This window comes from Brassica oleracea, chromosome C3, assembly GCF_000695525.1.
Source record: "Brassica oleracea var. oleracea cultivar TO1000 chromosome C3, BOL, whole genome shotgun sequence".
Classification (NCBI taxonomy): Eukaryota; Viridiplantae; Streptophyta; class Magnoliopsida; order Brassicales; family Brassicaceae; genus Brassica; species Brassica oleracea.
In genome coordinates this window covers 45,565,426-45,571,321 of record NC_027750.1, presented here as the reverse complement: position 1 = coordinate 45,571,321, position 5,896 = coordinate 45,565,426, and the positions used below count along the sequence as shown (strand labels likewise).

Here is a 5,896-nt window from a genome sequence, read left to right as displayed (position 1 = left end):
GCTTCATAGTCATACGGCTAGGGCTTTTCTAGTTGGGAAAAATGATACATACGATTATATATAAGTCTTGGTTTAGGAAATGTTTGGCTCAATCTCAATTAATTAAAGAGAAACTTAAACAAATTCCGGTTAACAAAACAGGGTCGTTACAGAATCTTCAATATGTTCTTTCAGCTCAGCCATCTCTGCTGGCGCTAATCGGTAGAGAACTCGTGAAACTGGTTCTGTCCCTGACTCCAACTCAATCGTAAGAACATCTCCTCTGGCTGGTGACGGCCCTTCCAAAGGCCTCAAATACATCTCCATACTCTGAGATAACTAGAAGATCCTGAAATTCATGTTGACCATCGAAATGATCACCAAAATTCAATTACCCCCCATATCCAATAATTCCTCTGCATGTAGCATGTATGCAATTAAAATCTGCTCTGCTCCAGAAATATGAACTCTTGCCCTCAGGCAATCCAACAGTACTCAATGTCGTGATAATCAGTCCATCCCAAGAATGATATCGTAAAACACAACTCCATCTCTGAGGAGTCCCTGAACCGATCGGCCCTCCAAGCATAACTGGTACACCACAATCAATATAAATAGCTCCCAACGTTCCTATGTCAGCTGTCCGAACTGACACATCTCTGAAATGATCAACATTGCCAAAAAATGGAAAACATACCAAGCGTCACTCCAATATCACACAACGCAAGCTGTCGCACCCTAATCAAAGTGATCCCCACGAGTTTACAAAATAACCATGCCTCCAAGGCAGTAAATATACTCATACACACGAATAACACATGCCAACTCAAGGCTCACATCTCATACCACATAATCTCCAATAACAAAAACTAGTGGAGCGATGGCTTGAAGTTTGGGTGGTGGCAACAACATCACATATCCACATGCTGACAATCTCCGAACATGACAGACGAAACTGATACACACCTAAGCAATCTATCAAACTGTGACAATATGTTAAATATAAAACACTTATCTTTAGACTCTTTTGGGATGAGAGGAGAGAGACGCTGAGAAGCATTTTCAAAAATAAACGCAGGTGGGTGGTGAGAGACAAATTCCAATAACTAACTCTCCTTTCAAAAATTCTCTAATTATTATTTTTTTCAATTAAGATTATTAATAAATTGTTGATTTTATTCGTTTCACTTGTACTCTTGAGATGATCTATCTATTAATAATTATAAATCCGGATTTACTTCTTTTGTTTTCTCAAATAGTAAATTCATAAAATTGCCTAGAAATTTTTTTATCTATTTCTTACTTTCTTTAGACAATTCTAAAAAAAATTGTTTTCTGATTTAACTAAATAAAACAGAATATCCAAAATTAGTTTTAAAATGACGGTGAAAAATGAATCTTACCCCAAAAGAAAATCGAAGTTGTGTAGGATATCTATGTAAAAAAAATCAGAAATGTCTTTTCAAACAAAAAAATCAGAAATGTACGTGCATGTATGTTTTAAGAAGAAACTAAATAATTTTTCTTTTGAAAAAAAAAGGAACTAAACAATTGCCAACAGGTAGACTAAACAGTAGACTTAGGATGGTGCTGACATTATGATGTGCACGATCAGCATTATATACTTTTTCATCAAATCTTTAAATTAGTATATCTTCACTTCCTCTGTTTTTATAAAATAAAAACTTGTACGATAATTAACAACCGTTTTTTAACACAGTTAACAATCGTTTTAATGAGCTTTTCAATATACTACATTACTACTGACCTCTTGACAACAACTATAAAAGCCAACTTTTAAGTTTCAAAAACATTATACTTGTTTTTAAAAAGTGGGAACAACAAAAACTAAAACACAACACATAGTGCTCTCTCTGTCTCTGAGTCTTAAAATGCATATGAGAACAAACAGAGCCAACACATGACAACATCCAAGAGCAACCGTCAAACAGCCTCCAAACAATCTCAGGATTTGGCTTTTACCGGTATGATTCAGGACGTTTAGGTTTGCTCTGTATAACTTGCTCGATCTTGTCCAGAACATGTGGTGTCAACATCGGTATCACATCAACGGCCTTCATGTTTTCTTGAATCTGTGTAAGGTACCCCCATAAAAAAAACATAATATTATTTTCAAATCTTGGTTACATTAAACCAAAGTTTTTATTTATTTAACCAAGTATTTTGATTTAACTATTTTTATTGTAACAATTTAGCTAGAAAATTTTGGTTTATTTGGTTAAAGTAATAACATCATTTTGGTGTGCATATCTACATTTTGTGAGACTGATGAACGTAATCAATCGGTTGAAATAAACCATATAATTAAAAATTATGCTTATACGTTTGTTCCTATTTCATTTTGAAGCCGGAAGACAATAAAAACTAAAAAGAGAACTTAATGATTTTTAAACTAAAACAAAGTTTAATTCTAATTTAACATATGTTTTACATAAACATCTAGGTAAGAAGATAACATATATATTTAGATGATAACTAAGTTTTTTTTATTCAGCTTACTCATCATCATGTTATATATAGTCATCAGTAATAATCATACAACAAAATTAAAAATCACCTAACGTGAGCTGCAGTGGTTTCTAGACCAAGTAAAATCACACCCTAGTTAGTTTGTTGGAGCTCATTGCCACCTAGATTCAACTATTAAAAAAAGGTAGCTTCAGGTACTTTATAATTATTATGTGAATGTATTTATACTTTAAACTGCTAATTATGTATTTGAATGTGTAATACATATATTTGTATTTATAAAATTGAAATTATAAAGCAAAAATTAAATTATGAGAATGCAAAAAGGAAATATTGATAGAAACATACTGTAGATTACATTATTGGAAATAGTATTACATCAAAATTAATTTTAACACTTTACCGAGGGAAAGAAACAAACTCAATACTGAGTTTTTAACATAATTGCTCAATGGGAGGAAACATTTGGTAGAAGATACTGGAAAGCCCGTGCAATCTATAGATGTAATATACCTACACATGTCACAATTTTGCCTTATGCTTCTAATGTTTTGCCAAAGAATCAACTGCAAAAGAGAACTCCCTACATTTAATCTGATTTTGTTTCTTCAGGGATTCATTTTGGGATAATTCAATCTTGTGGTTTTTCTAAAAAACATGCAGGTTTGTTTGGAGAATATCGAGGTTAGAAACATACCAGATGGAGATAGAGGAAAGCTCTTGGTTGTGTTTAGTAAAACCCAGTCTGATTCTCTTTTCCTGCTGAGCAGATGTCATTGTATAGGTTTTAGGATCAGTGATCTCTCGGCTTGTCGAGGAGGTGGATCAAACTGGATGAAATATGTTCCTCTTATCTGTAGAATCACTACAAAATTTCCACACCGGTAGAAACAGTTTGGTGCACTAAACACTGTCACCACATTCTTTTCCTGTTACCATAAAAAGATCAATGATTCAATCCGCAGTTATAATAGAAAGACGGACCAATCATGCCTTTGGCAGAGCCTTTTGGGCAATTGAGATGAACATTCACACCTGCCACCAGTTAAAACCTTCCATGAGAAGCTGATGTGCTCTTGATATGAGACTGAGTCCATTGTTGTGCTGTCCAAATGTGTAACCAGCACCACGTGGAGATAACCCACATCGATCATGAGGAACAGACCATAGTAAATCACACATTGGTCCTTCGTGTGTCACCTAGATTGTTCAAATAGATAACCAATAAGATATTCATTTTCTCTTTCAGAAAAAACCTTAATACTAATTTGGAAGTTAGCACTTGAACCTTGAGAGCGGAAGGAGGGAGAGACCCATGGAAGTTAGCACTTGAACCTTGGGAGCGGAAGGAGGGAGAGACCCATCAACAACTCATAACTCTTCAAATCCAATCCGAAATAAGGACTTGGGCAGAAAAGAGGGAGGCGGTAATACCTCATGTAGCCAATCCAAGCCAGAATATTATCAAGGGTATTCAGAGAAAGTGACAGCCCTACATGCAAACATAAAACTGATGTAAGTCAAATGGTGTAGTTGAAAATACGGCTGAAATACCAGCTTGAAAGAAGAGCTGAAAGTTACTGAGTCTAGATGAGGGCAGTAAGAGGAAGATAGTCGAACAGGTCCAGGTGCATTCTCGTACTCCATGAAACATCGTCATAAAAGCCATAGCTGAAACAGATAAGCAAAACACACATCAAACATGATAATGCTTTTTTTTTTATTAGTTAGGAATCTAAAATATGCTTGCTGAGTCACACGTAAGAAGGCATTATTAAGCTTACACTTGAGTAATCTGCCGAGTCTTGAGATTCCCGCAAGATTGTAATACTGACTTCAACTTTTCAGCAAAAAAAAAAAAAGATTGTAATACTGAGAAAAGTCTGATAAATTTTCAAATTACACATCAAAGCAAATAATCTACGACACTGTGAGAACATAAATTTTCATTATTTGTTACAGCTAAATACGGAAAAAAGACCAAGGAAATCCATACCTGTAGGGAAGAGATTTTTGAGCAAGTGAATACGATCTCAAAGATATAAGAGCCGACATGTCCTCTTAGAATCACCTGACATGGTCTGAAAGCCTCTCAAGGAAATAAACATAAATAACATGAGGCGTTACAGTACCACTGATTGGAATAAGGAATAAGCCTCTAAAGCCTGATTGGAATAAGGAATCAATGAATGGAGACAAATAAAAATGGAGAGGCGTTACAGTACTACTGAGAGGTTCCATAGTAGAAACGACGGAAGACATTGACACTAAAAGACCTAAAGCTCGAACTCTTTATTTCAATCTCAGGAACCCTAACAGTTAAATCATAATCCAAAACTCAAAACCCTAGAATAGATCTTCAAGAAAAAAAATAAAAAAAATCAAATATTTATGACCTGTGGCAATAGAGGACATCTACATAGTCCATATCGAGTCTTTTGAGAGAAGCTTTGGTTCCTTCGATGATATGTTTCCTTGACAAACCTTTATCGTTAGGACCAGGACCACCCCAGAAGATCTTGGTAGAGACCACGATGTCGGATCTCTGCCAGCCCAGCTCGCGAATCGCCATACCCATAATCTCCTCAGCTCGGCCATTGGCGTAAACCTCGGCGTTGTCGAAGAAGTTGACTCCGTGATCACGACAACACTGGAGAATCAGACATGAAACGGAACAAAGAAGAGGAAGAGCAAAGGGGATGTCGAAGAGTAAGGGTTTGAAGAAATAAAAAAGGGCGAGATCTCGGCATACATACTCCAAGGAGAAAAACGCAAAGCCCAAACAAAAACGCCAAGCCCAACACGGGCAACAAAGAGCTTACGTGGCAAAACATTGCAACCTGATTGGATGATTTAATTGTCCTACGTGGACATAGTCTCTGATGCTCATATAACCCTTTTAGTATAGGTTAGATATTTGATTTTATAATGGATTTGAATGGATTTGAATGGATTTGTTTGTATTTTTTAGTTAAAAATATAATGATTCAAATCCGAGGAAAAACCTCCGGATTTGCTTATTTTACTTGTATTTATAAATACTATATGGATTTCTAAATCAATCAAAATATATAAACCAATAACACCTCTTTAGCTATTACGGCTTGGTATCACGTTGAAGGATCTCACACTTTGGCGACGTGGGCTTCATCTACGGTGACTCACGGTTGAGGATCACGGCTGGTCGGACTGAAACGGCTCCGGTCGTGGTGCTTGGTGGTGTTCATGCGTGCCGGTGGCGTCAAGATGCCAAAGCTCCAGCTCGTACACCTCTTCTCCACGGTGACAACAGATCTCTAGTACACGAGCCACTCCTCCGGTGAAGGCGCTGGCTCCAGTGGCATGGCTCACGGTGGTTGATGGTGAATGGCATGGCTCCGGTGGTGACTAGCGATGGTGGATGCGTCACGTCTTCTCGGTCATCAAA

The 5,896-nt window shown here is 36.6% G+C and overlaps 1 long non-coding RNA gene across 5 annotated transcripts; it reads right to left on the bottom strand.

The window, feature by feature from the left end:
- Positions 1-1,711: 1,711 nt before the first annotated feature.
- Positions 1,712-5,303, bottom strand: LOC106332533. 5 transcript variants are annotated; one of them, XR_001268106.1, is made up of 9 exons: positions 4,866-5,303; positions 4,466-4,781; positions 4,254-4,309; positions 4,051-4,140; positions 3,904-3,961; positions 3,758-3,804; positions 3,505-3,669; positions 3,167-3,398; positions 2,760-3,035 (listed from the first exon to the last, which is right to left on the bottom strand). It is a non-coding gene; the product is annotated as an uncharacterized LOC106332533 (long non-coding RNA). The 5 variants fall into 5 exon arrangements; XR_001268107.1 differs by having other exon boundaries at positions 4,466-4,550; positions 4,866-5,302; XR_001268105.1 differs by lacking the exon at positions 2,760-3,035 and adding an exon at positions 1,712-2,072 and having other exon boundaries at positions 4,466-5,300.
- Positions 5,304-5,896: the final 593 nt, after the last annotated feature.